This window comes from Ornithodoros turicata, chromosome 4 (genome assembly GCF_037126465.1).
Source record: "Ornithodoros turicata isolate Travis chromosome 4, ASM3712646v1, whole genome shotgun sequence".
In the NCBI taxonomy this organism is placed as follows: domain Eukaryota; kingdom Metazoa; phylum Arthropoda; class Arachnida; order Ixodida; family Argasidae; genus Ornithodoros; species Ornithodoros turicata.
Window position 1 is genome coordinate 55,762,115 of NC_088204.1, and position 23,674 is coordinate 55,785,788.

At 43.4% G+C, this 23,674-nt stretch overlaps 1 long non-coding RNA gene across 1 annotated transcript; it reads right to left on the minus strand.

Moving 5' to 3' along the window:
- Positions 1-9,264: 9,264 nt before the first annotated feature.
- Positions 9,265-23,459, minus strand: LOC135391591 (uncharacterized). The gene is made up of 3 exons (XR_010422052.1): positions 23,381-23,459; positions 17,337-17,434; positions 9,265-13,560 (listed from the first exon to the last, which is right to left on the minus strand). It is a non-coding gene; the product is annotated as an uncharacterized LOC135391591 (long non-coding RNA).
- Positions 23,460-23,674: the final 215 nt, after the last annotated feature.

Consider the following 23,674-nt stretch of genomic DNA (forward strand, 5'->3'; position numbering starts at 1 on the left):
TGAAAGAATCGTGGCACAATGGTGACATATCTGCACAGCCTTCCCATTTTATTTGTACATGTTAGAACACAGTACATTAGAATACAGATTCATTATGAACGGCATTTCAACATTAAGATGCATAATGACACGACCGACAAAGGAAAAAGACTAGCACCTTGTCTCACGAAGCTCAATGAATACCTGGCAACCAACGGTGAAAACCTTAGACGAAAAAAGCAGAATACCTTGCTTGATTGAGTTGGACGCAAATGGTTCTTCATGATCCACATTAAGTTTGCGCGCCCGCATGCATTTTTGCTCGTATATGCGTGCAATATATGCATATTGAACAGTCACTTTCAAATGATTTTAGAGAAATGCATGCTACGATCATCTGCATGGCTGTGGTCCTACAGCCCAAGTTTGACTGTACATGATGTAATTCGCTGCGCCGGACTCACTACCAGCTAGAACGTGCTGCTGGCCGAGTTGGTTGGGGTCACCTGAGAAATTTCAGGGGGGGGGGGGTGTTGCAAAAATGCAGGGAGGGTGTACACCCCCCTGAGGGGGGTGTAGGGAAATCCCTGTGTACTACCACTAAAAAAAAACACAAAGCCAACGACCACAGGTCCTTATTATTTTTATACATGCACTTTTGCACTTTTCATTGGCAGGCAGACATGTACAAGATACCTCAAAAAGTATTTAAAATAAGATAGTAAGTACTGCCGAAAAATTGTAATTAAGATAGAGTATAAATACTTGAAAATGAAAGTAATTAAGTTAAAGTAGCAAATACTTCCGAAAGTATTTAAGATACACTTAAGATACTTCGGTAGGCGTCGTAGAAAAGTACGTGAACGTGAGTATAAGACACGTTTGAGTTTGAAACACGTGAGTTTGATGTCTTCCTGGTCGAAAGCATGTTCTTGTTGTAAGCAAAGCTTGCATTTGACTGAAATATTATCGGTTTCCGAAACATATTCGAAAATCGTCCGAAGGTTTGGCTATGGGAGTGAACGCGCCTCTTTCGTTGGCTTCATTCTGCGAACTGACAACGCAGAATGACTTTTTTATGTCCATAAATGCAAAAGCCCCAACAGGGCTTGCGGTGGTCACTGACCGATCTGTCATACACACAACCTACTACATACAAACATTACATTATACCTTACAAATTGAAAAAGTAGAAGCTTGTCAAGCAGCTAGGGGTGTCCTAGAAGGCTAGCAGATGTCAGAGGGGAGTTTGCAGAACTCTGCTGCAGCTACAGGGCACAATAAAACCCTTGCTCTTCGAATTATTATCTTCCAGAAAAAAAGAAAACATTCAGGTCAACGTACGGGGTCGGAATGGAAATTCCCGCAGAGCGAGCATGCCAATGAAAAGAAAAAGAGAGAAAATGGAAAACTGAGAGGCGATCCAAAAAGTAAGAGTATATATATCGAGTAGAAGGTACCACAAAATGTATTTGAAATAGAGTACAAATACTCCCCCGAAAAAGTATTGAGTAAGATACCAAGATACCGCAAATAGTATTTAAAATACAGGGCCTTAAATACAATACTCTAAATGCGCGTCGATATTCCCGGTTGCGAAATCCCCGGCCTCCAAATTCACGTTCTCGACACAATTGGAAAATGCTCGATTGCTTCGTAAGACGATGTGCCGTGTTTAAGCACGGCATAATTCCACTTAAATTCACGGGTTTCCTGTGTCTGTCCAAGTCGTTTTAGCGAGCGGAAGCCACATTTTAACGGCAGTTTGGCTTATCAGGGCGGACATGGCGAAACAGCACGTTGATTAGTTTATGATTAGGTTAGTCCAAGTTCGGTGTTGGCAGTTTCCCGCGGGCGACTGTGCAATTTATAGTCAGGTGTAACATTTGTTTGCAGCTTTTTTTTTTTTCAACTGTGATTTCTATCAAAACCCGTGAATTTAAATGAATTTAAGCGATAGTGATGCATATCACCTTGCGAAACTTTTTTAAGCTTCACCACGACCAGCCGCGACAAAAATATGTAAACCGAAACCAATTAATGATTGCAACAAATGACCTACTTCGATGGCAAATTTTTCTGTAGAAGGTGTACACTGAAGGTCTCAAAAGAGGTAGTACCCATTTTAATGCCGACGGCACCCTGCTTTAGAAGTTATATGCTTTTCACGAAACTCATTTGAATTTTTATTTAAATAATGAGCGCCTCCCGCTCATTCACACGGTGCGCAGCTTGTAAGGTGGCACCGTACAGACACAGAAAGTTCTGCGATTAGTGCATCCGTTCGCCACTTATTTAATTTAACTGAACGCGGGGATCTAACTGAAGTGATAAAAAATTCGAACTGGCGACGTACTCGCAGGTGGATTGTGGGGCTTCCGGCAATACCTCCTGGGAACTTTTTAACTTTGAAAATATCCAAGCGAACCTCACTTTTTTTTACAGAAATATGAAATCCTCCACAGGCAACCGCAGACCACAGACGAAAACTTGTATCGCAACAGTACCGCACTAAAAATGACGATTTAGCCCCGACTGCTTGATTTTCGCAAAGAAGTGTGCGCGAAATGTGCGTCGAGAGGAGGTTTTGCCTTCTTTGTGATAAGAGGTTGTCACCAGCATCAAGGTCGAAGCAGGGGAAGGTGGTGGCAACACTTCCTTCTCTCTCCGTACCTCCCGTGCGCTTTTCTTTTTGACAATCAAGCAGGCGGGGCTAAATCATAATTCTTACTAATTTTTTTCGACTATTTCTGATGCTATACTGTGAATAGTTTTTGTTGGTGAGCCTGTGGTTATCCGTGATTGACTTCATATTTCTGGCAATTTTCAAAGTTTCATAAAAAAATTAATTGTTTACAAATTGTCCAAAGCCTTGCTAAATGGCAGCAAAAGTTTCCAGAAGGTAATTGCCAGAAGTACCACAATTTTTCCCGCGAGCACGTCGCCACAGTTACATTTTTTTACCCTGTATATAACCGGAAAAACAAAAAAATAAGTGATAATTAAATGTTGCGTACAAGGATACATTAAAGGAGCTAGGAAAGCACTTTAATCACTAGCATTTTTTTGAACCAAGCGGTTAGTAAGCTTATTAAAATGCACCTGCGAAGTAACACTATCAACAGGTGCATAAATATCGCAGAATTCGATTTTGAAAATCGCGACAATGCGCAACGATGGCAATACTCGGAAAGAGCCGTCGAGCCGCTTGCGTCATTTTGACGTCAGAAAAGTGGAGCCCCTGATTGGTTTCGAAGAACGTCGCCTGCTATTTTTCACTCAGAACCCCGCTGCAACTGTGGAAGAGGTTCCTTTTGCTTTTTCTTTTGTTTATCAGATACAGTAAACGAAGAGGTCTACAGATAGGGTTGCCACCAGGCCGGTATTATACCGGCACGGCCGGTTATTTGCTCTCTCTGCCGGTTGCCGGTAGGAAGGTGATACCAGCAGCCTTTTGCCGGTATTTGTGACACAACACCTTTCATAGGGGCTTTTACGGGGTTTTCCTTTCAACATTCCACTGCAGCTTGAATAAATCTGGAGCACAGACCCAACTCCGTAGTCACCAGTCGTTTTCTTAGTTATTCATTATTATCATCATTGTTGTCTTGAGCCAGTACACTCGTTCTTTCTCTCTCTCTATCTCTGTATACTGTCCACCCCTCACTTACTTTCCCTTTCCCGCGTACATTTCCCTCTATTCCACCTCCTCTCCCTCAGCCGGTATTTTTCACTACGAAAGGTGGCAACCTTGGAAGTACTGCTACAGACCCTATCTACAGACATTGTTCAAGGTTAGGCCGTGAGATTGTAGAGGCTAGAGGCCTCCTCATTGAACTCCCCGAACGGAAGTCAACCAAAAATCGGTCAACCCCTCCCCACTTGACCTTGCTTTCCCTAAAGCGACCTTCCGGTGGATTATGAAAATAAACTTCATGTGCCAGTTGAACGCTGTTCTGTCCCTGTTTGTTATCGTGGTGACTGTTTCTTGTTGTGTTGTTGGTGGCAATACGTATAAACACAGTGCAGCACTAAGCGCTGCTTCAGTTTGTTTTGTCACCATATATAGTGCATCAGTTTTATCCACCATATAGTGACCGACAACACCGGTTGAGTTTGCGTCAGACGACATATCAGCGTGCAAGCAACACGTGACTAGCGTAAATTTTAGCTGACTATATGCACATGTTGCGCGCGGAAAACTGCCAACGGCAAACTGTAACCCCAGCCATAATATTGCAAGCACACAACTAACCAACCAACATGCCGCCCTGCTAAGCCAAATGGCTTCTAAATGTGTCTTTCGTTCGCTAAGACGATTTGGACACATATAGAAAATTCCTGAATTTGAGTGGCAGCATTTCCTTGCCCTTTTCCTTGTTTCCAGAACATGAATTTCGAGAACGGGGGTTTCACGATCAGGAATATCGAGGTCCTCCCTTATTCATCCATTGACAGGGAGAAAGCAGGGGGAAAGAAAACGGAAAGAAAGAAAAGAAAACCAGTCAGCACTGCCACTGACCCGCATAGAAGTGCGGTCCCCGCTTTCAACTTTTATTACGTCACCAATTACGCTTTTTTTTTTTTTTTTTTCATTCTCCTCCTGGTTTGACACGCGGAGGAGCGAGTCGAGTGGGAACAAGCGTGGCGATGTTCAAGTGTCTTTTTTTTTTTTTTTCTACGAAAAACATCGTGCACAGAGAAAATTTTCGTGTTAATCATCAAGTAAGGTTCAGGTTCGCCTAACCCCTTTTGCATCAGGGCAGGCACCACAAGGGACCTGCTTCCACAACGCGTTCGGAACGGTAAATTTTAGAGATGGCTTTCAGACCTCCTCTAAGGTAATTGGTGTAATAGGAACCAGGACTGATGTTGAGGGCTTGGTGCTGGAGGGATTTGAGAAATGATTCCCTATTTTTGCACTTCCTGTCATTTTCGAACCTTCTATTCTAAGATGATAACTTACAAATCATGCTTCGGAAAGGTTGAAGGGGAAAGGGGCTCTCATTAGCTCGAAGTTTCGCCAATGTATTGCAAGTTGCATTTCTTACAGGTGATCAGGTAAGAGACACTGGCTGAATTATCATGGACGGACTGGCGAATTTTCAGTACGAAATTAGATGTGGTGCTGTGCGCGACAGGTGTAGGAAAAAAATGGTTCCGCGTGAGTATATTATTCCTGCCCATACAACAAGAAATTATTTGTTCTAAAACCCGTGCGCGACAGCTTACATGTCATTGTGAACGCACATGTTTCACAGCGCGCTTCATTGCAAGGATATTCATATGTTGGCTGTGGTGTTGCAAAGTGCTTTGCGATATATGTCGTTGCAAAAATTACACTATCTTTATCCAGCTTTGGTCTAGAAGAGAACATGATGAAAGAATTATGAATGAGTTCCGAGCGATAATTCTCTGTAGAAAATCAGGACATTTGCTGGCCATGTTTATTAAACTTATTTTCTGCTGAACAAATTCTTTTAATGCTTTGCCTAACGGATATTTCTTTTCTGGTGAGTGGGGTTCGGGCTTAATTCGAGCGCCGCTCTTTTGCACAGCTCTAGCTCATTGGTCCTCTTGCAACAGCCAATGATATCCCGTTCGCTCCGCCCATTCGTCCGAAAGACACTTTCACTTCGTCTACATATGAGTATACGGTCCGCACCAGCCACGGCAGGTGAACATGATGGAAAGTATTTGTTCTGAGGCTGGACCGTTAGAATGGTCCAGCCTCAGAACAAATACTTTAATGGGACAAACACAATAGCGTAGCCAGAAATATATTTCGGGAGAGGTTCGGTGAGAACAAGGGAGGAGGATTTATTCACTCTCGTTTCCCTCTCCGAAATGCACTACCAAAGGTACGGTTTCGGGAGGGGTTTGAACCCCCCAACCCCCTTCTGGCTCGGCCACGGACAAACACAACAACAAGTCTCAAGGTGCCTGGGGGACCAGTCAACTTAGGCTTGTGTTGTGTTTTTTCCTTTATATGTTCCAGCGTCAAAACAATTATAACCATAATTGAATTTTGAGTTTCAGAACGTACTCCCCAAAGCAATTTCCCTGAGAAAAAAAAGAAATAAAGAAAAATGTTGAGTGTGGTATGAGCTGTCCTGGTGTGAGGTGAGTTTATGAGTTATCTGATATGAGTTGTCTTGGTGTGAGCTTGGTGGCTGTCCCAAGGCTACGATAGTAAGTGGGCGAATGAGAACGCAGGGGGAAATGTTGAGGGAGAGAAAAACTCACATCGCGAAATGGAGTTGCAGGGCAGGAACAGACGATATTTCGAACAGCGAACAGTCCCTGTTCGAAATATCGGTGGCTCCTGCCCTGAGGCAACTATCCCTTCGTACTCTACAAGTTCGCTGGATTCCCATTCACATCGCGAAAGAAGGACATATTCTCGCACGGAAGCCTCTGTTGTTTGAGGCACGAGCAGGTGTAATATGCCAATTAAATCACAATATGAGAAATTTAAAGAAAGTGTGTCAATACAATCTATATGACTGGCGCAGGGGAGAGACAACCGAACGTGTGATCCTACCACTGCAAAGGTCTTGAGCCGAAGTTGTCGATCACCATTTTCCACCTGACCATTCTGCCTTATGAATTTACACGCTTCCCTCACGTCCACTTAGGCAGTACTTAATTGGTACCCAGAATCCCGTCCCTACTTGTAGTACTGTAAATTGTAGTTGTACTGTATCCTGTATCTTCAAAAGATACAGGATACCACAGTGTACTTTTATGTTTCTTGAAAAAATATTGCATAATCTCACCAAATTTTAGGTTTTTTAAGGGACGTGTAGCGCGGGTACGGATAAATCGCTGCCCTTTGGTGTCATGACCAAACCAATAATGACCAAACGTAGACACAGAACGTTCATTGGACGTGGTGGACGGTATATCATATCACATGTTGTTACAATGACTGTTAACCACAAAGTTGCACATGATAGGCAGTACAGATATATGTTGCTGACTATGATGCAGATGGTACAGCGATTCTTAATTACCTTTATAACAATATTACTGGCTTCGAAAGGTCGAGGTCACTTGATGAGATTTTTCGACCATACATTAGTCGAGTTCATGCGCAATGCGCCACAGAAATTCTGGCGATACATTGCACCAAATAAGAAAGATTCCACATCATCACAAGAAGTAACTGCACACTATTTAGTGAATATTTTGAATCTGTATTCTCTGCTGATGATGCTCGACGTCCACCTTACTGCAGTTACTCAGGCATATCCTCTCTTCCAGACCTAAAAATATCTGAGGCGGGCATTCTGGATTTACTGCTGCAACTAGACGCCAAAAAGTCACCAGGGCCCTACAACATCAGCAATGCTTTTTTAAGGCGCTACGCAGTACATGTAGCACAGCTATTAGTTATATTATTCCAGAAGTCATCTGAGGCGGGAAACTGGCAAAAGTAATACCAGTCTACAAGTCTGGAAATAAATCAGAGTATTGCAATTATTGACCGATTTCCTTAACGTCCGCATGCAGGAAAATTTGGAACATTTGCTACGCACAAATGATGGAATTTCCTGAATCCAATAAAATATTAAGCAATGATCAGTTCGGGATCAGAAGAGGTTCATCAACGGCTATACATGATTGGGCGTTATGCCTCAACAGCAGAAAGCAATGTAGCGTGATATTTATTGATTTTGCCAAGGCGTTCGACAAGGTGTATGTCGCACCCCAAACTAATATAATGAAGGTCGAAAATGTGTCGAAAAATCCAAAGTTAACTTCGTGGGTTACGGAATATCTTAGTTGCAGGCAACAATACGTATATTTCAATAACGCTTCCATAAGGGCTGTCTCATCGGGCGTTCCTCAGGGTATGGTTCTGGGACCGCTATTCTTTATTCTCTACACGAACGATTTGGTTGAATCTATACCATGCAAGATTAAGCTCTTCGCCGACGACTGTATACTGTAAGTCGATATCAACTATGGATGATCATAGTCTTCTGAATACAGCCTTGAATGAAATACAGTCAAACTCCTTTATAGCGAACACCTTTTTAACGAAAATACCACTACAGCAAATTTTTTTTGCTGTCCCCTGAGTTTCGTTGTAAAGGAGTTTGACTGTATTGAATTGGTGTCAACAGTGGCAAATGTGCATTAACCCAAAAAAGTCAGCTGTGATGTCCTTAACTTTGAAGAAAGACGTAACAAACTTCGAATACATTTTAGGTGCTGTCCCATTAAAACGTGTCGGTCATCATAAATACTTGGGGGTAATTATGGACAGTAAACTTTCGTGGCATCAGCATATTAGTTACATCAAGGGAAGGCACTAGGAAAGCTGAATATGATCCTATGCACTTACAAATTCGCTCCAGTAACGTTAAATTAACAGCTTACACTACTGTGATAAGGCCAATCTTGGAACATTGGTCGGTTGCATGGTACCTCGAAGTAGTGTCGAAGAAAAGGGATATTGAGATGGTAGAAAGACGAGCAATTAGATTTATTTATAACAAGTATGGTAGGCATGAGTCACCTACCTAACTTCTGAGGGATGCAAATCTCACCCCTATAGCGATTGGAGTTAAAAGACAATGCTTAAAAATGCTGTGGCTCATTATAAATAATAAGCTCAATATCAATGCAGGGGTACTTCACTTTTATTGAAAACCAAAATTCCCGCCAATGGCACAGAAATTATATACGTGAACTATCTTGCAGAACCAATGTCCACAAAAACTATTTTTTCCCACTGACAATTTCTTACTGGAATTCTCTCCCAAAGAATATAACTGAATGTGGCACCTTGTCCGACTTCTTAGGTAAAATAAACAACGTAGTCCAATAATATATGTAACTTATATCCTGTCTTTTTTGTGTGTTATTTCATGTTCCCTGTAAGAATTATTTTGGTGATATTGCACGAGTCCAGTGTAATACACTTTGGCTTATTAATGCATACGTTGCAATCTATCTGAATCTGACTCTGATGTACTATATGCCCCGTACAGCTCACACCGCAGTACTATTTATTCAGCCTTACCTAATATGTAATTCACTTAGTTTGTACACGGTTTCTCCCCTGGCTGCCTTGTCCTGCTCTTCACGTATGTCAGTGCACCACCACGAAGACACAATGGCTGTTGTGGGCACCTTACCAAAAATAAAATTATTTCTTGGAATAAAGCAATGAAGAAGGCAGACCGCCAGTCGTACAGGAAGAAATGTTGTGAGAATACACTGTCTTCTTTCTGCAAGCTCCTTCATTTGGCACTTACCATGTCAAGTCGAAATGTTTGCACAGTGGGGGTCCAGATATGTGGAACCCAGCAGCAGCAGACGTAAACAATGTCATTTGTGAAAATGTCCAGTCTAAGTTGCACGAAATTAAATTCAATTCAGTTTATTGACTTCAAAAATCTCCTTGGAACAAGTTACATATGGCAGGAGCAAGCCATATGCATGGAAATAAAGTACAAAAAAAGCTGAGTGGGAGTACATGTAGTAGACTTCTTAAGAGACAGACAAGCAATGGAAGGCACATATAGATACAAGACATCACACACGTAAAGACAGAGCTTGTGAACTAAGTGGCCTAGGTGATTATGCAGAAAAAGGAAATAGCGGAAACTCGTATGAAATTGTGAAAGATAGAGGGGACAGTTAGGTTCGGCAACTGAATGGGAAGCTATTCTGCTCTGTGAATGCTTCAGGAAAACTGACTTCATCAATGGACAAACTCAAGAGACTAGTGTGCTACCTGGACATCGAAGTTGTACCTGAGACATTAGGGTACAATATTGCCTTGGCCATAGATACACTACTAGCAGTGTGTGAGGTTCTGATAACGGAGGGAACCCCACAAGGTGTACCCGAAATGAAGTGCCGCTTGCTCCGTGCTGCAAAAAAAGAAATGGAAAAGCAATTCAGTTACAGAAAACTCATCAAAGCAAAAGAAGAGGAAAGCACAGCATAGATGCACAAGAGCAAAAAGAACTGCAAAAAGCAATGGAAATTGCTTTTTGCCTCGTCAATGGAAAAAGGGGCATCGTCAATGGAAAAAGGGGTTCACTTCCTGACAGAAGAGACAAAACATCCATCCCCACCCACACGCTGGCAATGGGGATGCCTGACCATCAGAGAAACAGGAAATCCAGGGTGGCGAAGCCCGAAAGCTGCGAACCTGCCCTTCCCTTACGTATCTGCCTTACATATGCTAGGAGAGGTAGTGATGATGTACTTGCATTTGGAAAGCCCTCAAACATATTTATAAGGCTCATTGATCTCAGGTCCCTCGACACTACAATCGACAGGTCTAAAGAAGCCAAGCTATGTGCGTCTGACCAGTCATTTCAGGAGGGCCACCTCTTCGACACAATAACTGAGGCATTTTTAATGTAGCTCAGCGTAAGGTTTGACAAGGTTGCAAGTACTTATGCCTACATGATGCCTCTGTTCAGAGGTGATAATGTGGCACATTTACTCGCAGAAGAACTGCTTGTCACCAAGTCCGTCGACAGCAGAAACACACTTCTCATCCCATACTAGAAACGAAACAATAACGGGCAATGTTTGTTGCCCTCAGTGGCACGGACTCAGTCCTGCTTTACGATCTCTTCATTGATTTTCTCAAGCACCTCTCCCTGGGAGGTTAGTGGAGTCCTCAAATAGTGCAACAGTGGTTGCATAGCGAAGAAGAGAGTGGTGGAGTCATTGTGTGCTGGCTTGCACTAGCAGGTGGCTTCAGGCTAGTAAGGACAGGGGCAAGGTGTATGTGACATAAGAGTAATACGCCACCATATCTTTAGAGCATTGTCAGTGGGTGCTTGAAATGCAGCTGAAGAGTGAAGCAGAAACACTCAAGAGAAACGCAGATAAAGAGTGCTTCGGCTGTGAGAACAGATGAGGTCACAGCAAGCAGATGCGAAGTGATACCTGCATGCAGTACCACTGTGATTGCGTATGAAGAAAATATGTAACCGTGTTAAAACATGACACAAGACTCCAGTGCTGAGTGAATCGTTGCATATCTGGCGACACTGATGTTGTCAGACTACAGGAGCAGAATGAAACACGAAGTATTTTCTGAAGCAGGCTTGAAAAAACCTTTCTTGTTGAACTCTTCCTTGAAAGTAACTGCACATTAATCACATGCAGCATCACTGGCACACGAAAGTTCGTGCGCTAGGTGCACATGGTTGGGCGCAGCAAGAGTTGGGCCCTGGGTACCACTGGCCCCTGAAGAGGCCCAGGATGCGGGCTCCCTTCCTTTAAAGATGACTCTCCTATCTCGCCATACCTGCTTCCATGTAACCATGGTTACATGAAAGCAGGGAAGCACTGACACAGGCGTGGATGACGCTGATAGACAACAAATGAAATACGGCAATCCTGCTGTGCAGTGTTCCAGAAATACTACAATAGCACAATACAATGCAGTAAAGATCAGGGAACATTCTGGAAGTCCAGAACATCAATACATCACTAATGGCATGACAGAACACTGCACAAGTGCTGAGGAAATGAGCCGAGTACAGTACTCCCCCTCCCCCAGAAAAAAAATAAAGCCTAATTTGAGCCTAATCATAGTGAGGTAGTGGTCACCAGTTCGGACAGCAGTGAGACAAGTGTCGCTAAAAGTCAGCTTGTATGATCCTTTTGCCGTTCAGAAGGGCAATTCCGAAGTATGCTATAGTGATGGAGGCAGAGAGATGATGAGAGGTGATGTGACGAAGATAGATCTAATAGATATAACAGAAGATCTAACTGACAAAGAGCCAAGCGCATGCCATGCGGTAGTACAGATGCTGATTATGGCAACATCCTTGGTGTAGAAACTGAAGACAGACAGCCATGGAAAGGCAATATAGAGAATAGAGAGCCAGAGGTGGAAAGAATGCAGCTAGCTCACATCCCATAACAAGACGCTGGACCCTCATTGCTGTAGATCTAAAGAAGTAAGAAATAATTAGCTTCGACCCACACAAAGAATCCAGAAAGAATGTGGAGGACCACAGTGATCGTTTTTCTCTGTGTGAAATACAGAAGAAACAGAAAATGGCACGTTAGCCTCGGTATGAAACTCAAAATGCTTCGTTAACCTCCAGCACGACATGAGCAGCTGTGGTGTTTTGGAGTGCTGACGTAGAACACTTCTCAGCTTGTAGGACACTCACCCAGCAACATGTACTTGAAATGAAAAGGTGGATATGTGATAGACCTCGGAGACACTACCTTGGCCAGGGCTGCTTAACACAGATGGCAAACAGATGCCTAAGCTGGAGTCATGGAAGAACGATGAAGATGGTGTTAAGTGCATGGCGTGCAGCAGCACGGGATGTCTTAATGCGATCATTCACAATACATCCAATTGTTCTCCATGAACAGGAGCTCGTGGGATTCAAGGTAATGCATAGGTGATTATAACAAATCATGTGGACATAAAAAATTTGAGAGAGAGATTATGTGTTTAATGGCACAAAGGCGGCAAAGGCCAAAGAGCGCGACAACTTTGGGGGTGTATGGGAGATGATGATGGGAGAGAGAGAGGACTTTAACAAGTGAGTGTAGTAATTAAAAGCTATCTACAGGTATGAGCGATGAGATGGTCCAGGATTAAGAGAGAGAGGAGGATGACGATAACAAGTGAGTGTGGCAGTTAAAAGCTATCTACAAGTATGAGCGATGAGATGATTCAGGATGAGAGATTTACATGAGGAACTGGGTGATAAAGGCTAAAAGCGGAGCAATGTTCAACTTTAACACTGCCAGGATGTCTTGGTAGGGTAGTACTAGAGCTGACTCCTCTTGTGCCAACGCTTGCCGAGCCTCACAGTCGGCTTGTTTCCCTGGGATCCCAGTGTGGCTGGGGACCCAGCAGAGACAGACTGAAAAGCCTCGGGAAGAAAGTTGAGTCGCAAGCGCCCCTACTAGCTTGACGAGGTGATTCTTGCTGTCAGAGCATGAAAGCCGCACACACACAGAGCTTAGCGAATCAGAGTAACTAACTGAGTTTTGAAGGTCATTTTGTTGAATGTGCTGCAGAGCCAGGAGAATCGTGTAAAGCTCTGCGGTGAAAACTGTGGCGTTCGTATTCAAGCGTGCCATCTTAATTGAATCACCTTCAAGGGCAACGGCCGCCACACCATTGCTTACTTTGGTCCCATCAGTGTAGATTGCATGGTGGTTCCCGAAGTTACGGTGAATCTCCAGGAACTCCTGGAGAATGACAGTGTGTGCAGTGGATTGTTTGTCAAACTGTGTCAAAATTATCCATATTATCGATTACTTTGTCGAGCAAGGTAGAATACACCAAGCACTATCCTATGTGCGCACCATATATGAGAGCATCAATTTTGAAACACCTGCAAAAAGCAGAGACAGGCGATTTTTACCACCTGTGTGCACTGTCCTTTTTCGAAAACACTGGCAAGAATATGGCACCAAAGCATGTTGTTATGGATGCCACAAGCTCAGCAAGTGAGTGCTCTGGGATGCGTGGAAAGATGCCATCGAGAGCCGTCACAGATGCTCGGATGGGATGAAGATAGGCTTCTCGACGGTACGGGGTCATCTGGTTGAACAGAAAACCTGTAAGTGGAAAACTTGTTATGGCAGCACCACATAGAATACTCAAGGCAATCAACATAAACCAAATTGCACTTTTTGTTCCTTCTTGACTGCAAGCAGATCAAGCAATGAGAAGTCTATGCTGCAGAATACAAAATGCTTTTAACATGCTCTGCATGGCACCGTAAGCAACACTGCCGCATTCCTGCTTACACATGTAGAGGTAGAGAACACGCAAAAAAGTAATCTGTCTGCCTGATAAGTATGTTAGCATGTGATAGGGAGCAAAAGTGACTCATGGAGTCCCTTACCTGCTCCCCTGCAGTGGTAATTGTGTAAAATTCTAGAATTCCCAACATTTTATAATTTCTTATGCTTGCCAACCATTGTGGGATCATATTGAGTGTTACCCAGACACAATTAAGAGCACAGCAACAGCTGCAGGTTTTAGCAAGAAACAAGAGTGCAGAACGTGCAACTGCACAAACTAACTGATCTATTTACAGTCACGTCTCGCTTACCCAGAGCTCAGATAAACAAACCAAAAACTTTTTTTCCAGACTTCATGACAGGGAACGAACCTGCTACCATTGGATTTTGTCTTGGTTATCTGGCATTCACTATCCGTATCCGGACAGCAAATACGGGGACTAATCTTCCAGGATAAAAGGTCATTCTGATTCACTTATCCGCAGAAGTGTCAACGTCCTCTGCTCTTGCTGTGTCTGCACTGTTCTGGAAAAGGGTCACATCCCACCAGAGCATTCTGTACTGTCTGACTCTCCTTTGTTCAGGGGTCACTCCCTTCAGACCCCCCCCCCCCCCACGCACACACACTAGAGATGGCAGGCGATAAGTGAAAGAGGTGCTCTGTATGCACCAGCCGTCCAAAAGAATCACCTGTCTATTGGCCTATGCCAAAGACATCTGCAAAAAGATCAGAAACGTGTGCGCAGGACATTACCCTTCTTTGGACAGCAGGGTGACATAGCAGGTGCCGTGGCTGTGACCACAATTCTCTCACATGCATGCTTACTAGTTTTAAGCAGGTCACTTCGTATGAATTTTGGAAGTAACTACCTTTTCTGGTTTCATTTTCTGGAGCTATGAAGAGGTCTCCCAAATTTTTCGGTTTTCCCGGGAAGTTTGCTTGGTTCGACTATCTGGAAATTTGTTATCCGGACAAAAACGGAGGACTCCCGAGGTGTCCGGATAATTGAGATATGACTTTATTTATATATTATTTATCACAATTATTAGTAGCACTATGGTAAGTGTCATCCCGAGCATATGGTAAACGTTACAAGGAAAGCAATGCGGACTTGTTTGTGCATCAAGGAGATGGAAAGAAGTTAGAAGACAGTTCGGTCATGTTTCTCGGTCCTTTGCAACTTGCAAGGTGAAAGAATTTGAAAAATAACGAAGAACATAGGATAAGAACTCACGCACGACAAAAATTGTGGTGCAAAGCTAGATTCATGAGGTTATAAAGAGGAGTGGTGTGGGGCTAAGCAAATATGTTGGGTCAAATTGTGGCGTTAGTTTGAATAAACATAGCAAGTTCCAGAATGGGGAAAGGAGATGTAGAAAGGTTGTGGATATTAATCAAGAACAAATAGAGCAACATCAGAGGGTAGGGTCTTTCCTGTCTGGAAGTTACAAAGCCCTATATAAAAGCAGTATACTGATGTAGTTGCCTCACATGACATGCCAGTGCAAAAGGTGTGTCAAGCACATGCGTACCAAATACATGCATGCGAACTGCTCCAGTCACACCTCTCCTCTGAACTGCTGGGGGAAGCCGCTGCCATGTTGCAAATTGTAGTTAGGGTTGTCAATCAGGACATCCCGAATCCCGGCCAATTTTTGATGTCCCAAATTTGTGATTTCGCGAGATCAAATATGACAGGAAAACCAAACACCTGTGGGACGTCAGGCACAGACTCCTTCGTAAGGAAATGGTACTTTTTATGACTGGAGGTGGCAGAGGACCGCTGCCTACATGTGCGTACACACATTTGCTGACTGTCGTTTCTTCTAGCGCAGATGCTGGACGGACCTTCAGTCCAGCAGCCAGTATTTGCACAAAGTTCGCTCTGAACTGGGGGGCACCACTGTAAACGCTCAGTGCTTCCTCACGTTGGGTTTTAATCATTGTACAATGTGATAAGCACGCAGTGACGGTGTTGTAACTGTTTAGTGCTTCGTTTCTTTCCATTCGTTCTTTTTTTGTTGTTGTTGCTGCTGCTCTTCATTCAAGTGGAATGTTACACCATTTGAGGAAAACAAAGCTTTTATTTCCTGTTACTTCAAGTGTAGCGAGCCTCACCTTTTTTTCAATGGCAACAGTGAAATGGTGATAAATAAAAAAGGAGTTGCATTATCATAGGAGAAAAAATATATATACATATATACAAAATGTAAGAATTTTGCCATCACTATTTTACCAATCTGGTTACATTGCAAATTTTTCAAAGCTTTCCTTCAGGAAAAGGTAGAACTGAGAAAGCGCACATGAACTGTGCACAACACGCTGATATAGTCACATGAGTTAAATGGATTTGGAAGTAGGCAGTAGTAGTAAGATGGATTGCACGGCCCGCGGGTGAACCACACGTTGTCGCAGGTGGCCGGTCCAGGTTTTCGGCGTCATGCGGGTAGAAGGTCGGGTGCGGTAGACATATTTTACCAAAACATTATTCGAAAGTACACCAATTCGCTCAACTTCTCATGGGTATGTACTGCAGTCGCTCGAAATATGACGTGAAATGTCGTTGACAAGGGCGGAACAAATGCTCACAACGTTAGGGAGCAACAGCAACTGCGTGTCCTTCTTCGTCTATGTCATGTTTCGTATCATCATGCCTCAAGTCACAAACCAACATGCATTTGCACCTTTTCTGCCCCCAGCGCTGATGTCATACAAGAAACCATGCACACAGACACAACTAGTTACCAGGCACAGACCAGGGAGTTCGTGAGTTCATCACCATTCATCGTGTTGCAGGTCAGGGTGGGGTGAGCTTTTGGAAAAAATATACGGGAGGATGCTGGTCTCAATTTGTAAGGGGACGTGGGTTGCGTGTCTGGTGCAGATTTTAACCCGCAGGCACGTGTTGGATGCGCGTAAGATAATTTTGACCCACGCATATAAACACCACCTGAACCCATCGCAATCCCGATAACACGGGATTGTAAAAATAGCTTGGAATTGACAACTATAATTGTAGTGCAAAATGGATAGGTTACCCACTTTCAGGGAATTTCCAATGTACGGAAGAAAATGCCCTCAAAGATTTGCAATGTATTACTCCTACGTTCAGGACCAACAGGAACAGCCTAAGGGTGTAAAAAAAAAAAAAAGTAATCCATAGGCCAGTAAGTTACAGTACAGGTTATCCTATTTGAGCACTTTCTTTGTGACTGGTGACTTCTGACTAACTGCAGACTGATAATGATATTTAATATGGTTGTCGGCGTGCACTGTTCACGTTCACTGCACCACATTCATGTTGAGGTCACTCCAAAACGTTTTCTTTTGTGAGCTTATGCAACTGGTAGCGTGCAATAAGCAGGTCACGAGCTACAGCCACATTGTGATACTGGTCCTTAATAAGATGGTTCACTCATGCATGCAATGAGATCAAACAGCTGCAAGTTGCATCAGCAAGGCATGTGTGTAGGAAACCTTCAGCTATGGAAATTGACGTTGTGTGCCTTGTGGAGGGTGCATGGTATCACCCGTCCAGAATAGCTTCCGCTAAGCCGGAAAGTCACTGTGAAGAGTGAATGCTTACTGTTAGGAGCTGGAAGAGTCAAAGAAGCACCCAGCACTGGTCAATTGTAAAGGTGGGCTGCACAGAGATAATGACTGCCCATGGGCGGCAAAGAGGACCTGCAAGAAGTTAGAGAACTGTCAGTGGGAGAATATTTCCTATACTCACCATGCTTACCAAACATATGGCGTAAAAAAATTAGGCTAACACTGAAAAGCAAGCCAGTAGAATTAGATTTTGGATTGTGTTAGATGTTGTTGTTGTGTTGTCATTGTTGTAGCCTATGTTGTTCCGTATAAATAATATATATATGTAATAATAATAATATGTATAAATATGTAATAATAATGTAATATATGTAATATATGTAATAATAATATAATGTATAAATAATAAATAAATATTAATTCCGCCTGTTCTTAACTTTGTAATTCCACAGATTCATGTCATTTCATAAGGTGGCCTGACACATTAGCATGCAAGCATCAGACATTTGTCATAGTTGCAAATAAGTTATAATGAAAGTTTAGTGATGTCCTTTTTGTGAAGTTGCCAAGTGCCCCTTGCTGCCAGAAGGTCACACACGGATGAAAGAAATGGCTCACCCCAATGTTGAGTAACTTTTGTAAATATTTGTATAAAATATTGCACTTAGCATAGAAAAGAACTTAAAAAGTACAAGAACAGCGGGTGCTCTACCAGTCCTTGTGTACCTACTAGTCGTATTTGTAGTGTATTTATTGTGTACCATAATTTCATGCGTATCAGCATCAGCTTGGCGGGATTCTTTTTTTTGCACAAGCGCTCTGCGGCTTGTCGACAGGTGTGGCGTATCTCATAACTATTTTCCCCTGGTATTTTCCCCATACTGTGTTGTTAATGAAAGGGCTGACACCACACGGGACTCTGGCACAGCATCGCCCTGTCAATGCACGAACAATGTGAAATGGGCGTGTCCACATTCGAGTAGACTGACCCTCCTGGTACCTTCCCCCAAGCAGCTTTAACGAAAGTGGTGAGAGTGATTCATGTCTTCTGGAAGGCCACTAACACATCGATCCATGAAAAACATGCAACAGGGCCACAGTCTGATTTGGTAGAACACTATAACTGACCTCCTTTGTCATACACCATACCAAACCCAGAGTATGGATCACAGGGTTTACGGCCTTCTCTATGGTTTCCTTCATTGTACAAATCAGCCATGTCGTATTGCCTGCAGCTTATCTGACAGAAATTTTTCAAAATGTTTCTGAAAACAGGTCCTGTGGGTTAAATGCAGTACAGCTTATAGACATGAAATGACGGTATATGATTTATTGTATTTCTCTAACATAATACAAGGCTGGAAAAAAAAAAGTACAGTGTGGTGAAACCTCTCGAGTACAAACAGTTCAGACTGATGTTCCATAAAAGATGCGAGATGCAAATACTTGGCCATTGCTGTAGTCCTGCCAAATGGAGTGGTTTCACTGTACACCTTGGGGGGAATAGCTCGGGCATTGAGAAAAAGAAGAAAAAAATTATGCACAAAAATTGAGGACTGTAAGTGTATTTCTTTGTTGTCAGGATACTGTGTAATCCATTTGTACCGTATGCCTGAAATGCGGTATGCTGCTGCAATGGTAGTCAGCATTTTGGTGACATTAGATGTTGTATGTTACACCTGTGTTCTTGTTGGGCAAAGCTGTGATGTTGTTGCTATGACAAAGCTTTAAAAAAAGTTACAGTACTTGCACGACAAAAATTACTTTGAGTGACAGAAAATGATGAAGCTCAAAATTTTTCATATTGTACTACATCATGAAGACAACAGTGGAACTCTACAAAGCGAATACTATGTGAGGCACGTAAAAGAGATCTCTCAAGCCCTGCATAGAAATGGCCGCAAGAGGCTATATTGAAATGGAACAAGACACAGAAGTTATGACAGCCTTCAAGCCCATGCGGTTACAAGATTGCACATCCTGAATTTTCCTTGGTACAGTGGGGCACGCCATTACTGTGGAAGATTTTCACCAAAATGAAAAGGCTGGGAATGTGCTGTCACGAGAGCAGAAATGGAAACCAAGTGTTTGCAATCAAAGTTCAAGTACATTGGCTTGGGCACCCTACTAAGTGTGCATGATTTACCTTTTGCTACCTTTTAGTCGGATGCTACCTTTTAGTCGGAATGAATGATGCAAGCCTGCAAGACAGAAACAGTGGAACTAGTGCAGCGTAAAGCCCCGAACAAGCCATCATGTACAGTTTCCCAGAATCAGCAGATTGTGAATGACAGCTAAGCTCCAGTGAAGCCTCCATTACCACACGACAGAGCAGCATCTGTGGTGGCCAGCAGCCCCAGAGGCTAATGCTCTTGAATTCCTTGAGAAAGAAGGGCCACTGTCAACACTGAGATGCACACAAGCCAGCACGTCATTCACTTTTGCCTTTTTCTACGTGTGTGTCTGTGTGAAAGAGTGGCCCCTGCCAGGATTAGCCTCCTGCAGCCAGTGAAAGTGAAAGAAGGGTAACTGCAGCAACGATAGCACAGAAGTTGTGTATGAATGAGGCTAACTTACATTATTTTTGTGACGGAACAAAGTCGAGTGGGAGAGATCCGCAACTACAGAACAAGACTGGATGCTGGATGAATGGAAATACACAGCTATAAAATCTTGTATTGAATGAGTGAATCAATGAAAACGAATTGGCTTTAAGGTCTGTAAAACCTACACAGCTGAACAAAAGGTACCTGTGATGCAACATCATCTGGGCTGACGTAATTTATGATGAGTGGTGATGGCATGAAAGAATCAGACAGACGAAAACGCTTGAAATGAAAGGAAGACAGCGTGTTTACACTGTGTCTTACCACAAATGCTCAACACCGAGAGCTGAACTGTATGGTCGCGTTAGGGGAAGCCCATGAGAGACCCAGGAAACCAAGCATTTAAGTGCAAGTGTTGTGTTGCATAAATATAAAGAGAGCTTCCTGCAGAATTCTCCTCATACCAGCAGGCTCTGTGCTCTTAAGTGCAGACGTGGCGTATGAAGACTTAAATGACACGAAAGTTGCAAGGTGGAGAAACAAAGGGTGTCATGCACCCCCATTGAAAGACAAGATGCGAGGAAGCACAACATAACACGACAAACACAAAAAGCACTGTCTGCACCTCGGACAATCCTCGGACAACGTGTGCAAATGAGTTATGATGCGATTTCACCTGATTTCACCTGTGGAAGATGAAAGTTAGAATAACAAGCCTGTATATTTCAGCAAATGTAAGCGTAGTGACAACTTCACGTAGCTTCAAAGATAGTGTAAGATGCAAATAGGAAGAAGAAGCCTAAATTATGTGGCCTTTGCCACAACAAAACACAGTACATCTAGCTTAGTTGTTCTATGCCCACACTGTGTGAAGCCTTTAGTATAAATGTAAGGTGTGTCTTGCATATGTTTAGAATACAAGCAATGAGCGATCCCAAATAAATCGCTTTTTAAATACAGCAGCTTTGTTTTTGGGTTGTTGTAACGGAAGTACATATTCTTAATTGCTTTTATTCGGAGTAAAAGTTTAAGTCGGCCCAAGAATGGAAGATACACACCGGCTAAAAAGCAGGGAGTGTTCCTGAAACTATGCAGATGATAGTTGTGTTTACGATATGGGATGCCATGAAAGGACACCCATACGCATGACTTGTAGGTGCTGCCAAAGAACGTAAGATACCACACATAATTAAGTACGGTGAACCCCCCAAAATAACTATACTGCTCGGAATGGTACGAATCCTTCCCCAGATGTTCACTTGGACCCGATGAACAGAATAAATGCAATTAATCGACCTTATTCGAGAAATAAATATGTGAAAGATTGGAGCACAGACGAGCAGACTGGTCGACGACCCACGGCTACTTCGATCGATCACTGCGAAATAACTACTGCTCGGAATGGTACGAATCCCTCCCCAGGTGTTCCTTTGGACCTGATGAACAGAATAAATGCAATTAATCGACCTTATTCGAGAAATAAATATGTGAAAGATTGGAGCACAGACGAGCAGACTGGTCCACGACCCACGGCTACTTCGATCGATCACTGCGAAATAACTACTGCTCGGAATGGTACGAAACCCTCCCCAGATGTTCCTTTGGACCCGATGAACAGAATAAATGCAATTAATCGACCTTATTCGAGAAATAAATATGTGAAAGATTGGAGCACAGACGAGCAGACTGGTCCACGACCCACGGCTACTTCGATCGATCACTGCGAAATAACTACTGCTCGGAATGGTACGAAACCCTCCCCAGATGTTTCTTTGGACCCGATGAACAGAATAAATGCAATTAATCGACCTTATTCGAGAAATAAATATGTGAAAGATTGGAGCACAGACGAGCAGACTGGTCCACGACCCACGGCTACTTCGATCGACCACTGCGAAATAACTACCGCTCGGAATGGTACGAATCCCTCCCCAGATGTTCCTTTGGACCCGATGAACAGAATAAATGCAATTAATCGACCTTATACGTGAAATAAATATGTGAAAGATTGGAGCACAGACGAGCAGACTGGTCCACGACCCACGGCTACTTCGATCGACCACTGCGAAATAACTACTGCTCGGAATGGTACGAATCCCTCCCCAGATGTTCCTTTGGACCCGATGAACAGAATAAATGCAATTAATCGACCTTATTCGTGAAATAAATATGTGAAAGATTGGAGCACAGACGAGCAGACTGGTCCACGACCCACGGCTACTTCGATCGACCACTGCGAAATAACTACTGCTCGGAATGGTACGAATCCCTCCCCAGATGTTCACTTGGACCCGATGAACAGAATAAATGCAATTAATCGACCTTATTCGTGAAATAAATATGTGAAAGATTGGAGCACAGACGAGCAGACTGGTCCACGACCCACGGCTACTTCGATCGACCACTGCGAAATAACTACTGCTCGGAATGGTACGAATCCCTCCCCAGATGTTCACTTGGACCCGATGAACAGAATAAATGCAATTAATCGACCTTATTCGTGAAATAAATATGTGAAAGATTGGAGCACAGACGAGCAGACTGGTCCACGACCCACGGCTACTTCGATCGACCACTGCGAAATAACTACTGCTCGGAATGGTACGAATCCCTCCCCAGATGTTCACTTGGACCCGATGAACAGAATAAATGCAATTAATCGACCTTATTCGTGAAATAAATATGTGAAAGATTGGAGCACAGACGAGCAGACTGGTCCACGACCCACGGCTACTTCGATCGACCACTGCGAAATAACTACTGCTCGGAATGGTACGAATCTCTCCCCAGATGTTCACTTGGACCCGATGAACAGAATAAATGCAATTAATCGACCTTATTCGTGAAATAAATATGTGAAAGATTGGAGCACAGACGAGCAGACTGGTCCACGACCCACGGCTACTTCGATCGACCACTGCGAAATAACTACTGCTCGGAATGGTACGAATCCCTCCCCAGATGTTCCTTTGGACCCGATGAACAGAATAAATGCAATTAATCGACCTTATTCGTGAAATAAATATGTGAAAGATTGGAGCACAGACGAGCAGACTGGTCCACGACCCACGGCTACTTCGATCGACCACTGCGAAATAACTACTGCTCGGAATGGTACGAATCCCTCCCCAGATGTTCACTTGGACCCGATGAACAGAATAAATGCAATTAATCGACCTTATTCGTGAAATAAATATGTGAAAGATTGGAGCACAGATGAGCAGACTGGTCCACGACCCACGGCTACTTCGATCGACCACTGCGAAATAACTACTGCTCGGAATGGTACGAATCCCTCCCCAGATGTTCCTTTGGACCCGATGAACAGAATAAATGCAATTAATCGACCTTATTCGTGAAATACATATGTGAAAGATTGGAGCACAGACGAGCAGACTGGTCCACGACCCACGGCTACTTCGATCGGTCACTGAGGAATAACTACTGCTCTGAATAAGCAAAAATCCTGCCCCAGAAGCTTAGGAAGCTTACTTGACGAGATGAACGAGGTAAGAACAAGTGGCACACTTACCCTGTTTAATATTAAAACTGGGCTCACTTGACTCCAACAACAAGCGAGGCTTCTCAAACGATACGGGGACAAAATAGCCAGTGATGCACTATATGCCAACGGAGTCGGCACATAGCCACATAGCCTCGTTCCCAGGGTCGAACTAAAGCTTCTCCTATCTTGAATATGTGTGATTTTCGATGGATATCGCTCCCGAGCAGGGTAGCCAGATGGGAAATTACACAAGTTCAACATAAGAAAAGCAACTGGGAACGAGATTACAGGAAGTGACGTCATTTCTCAGCGTGAGGCAAG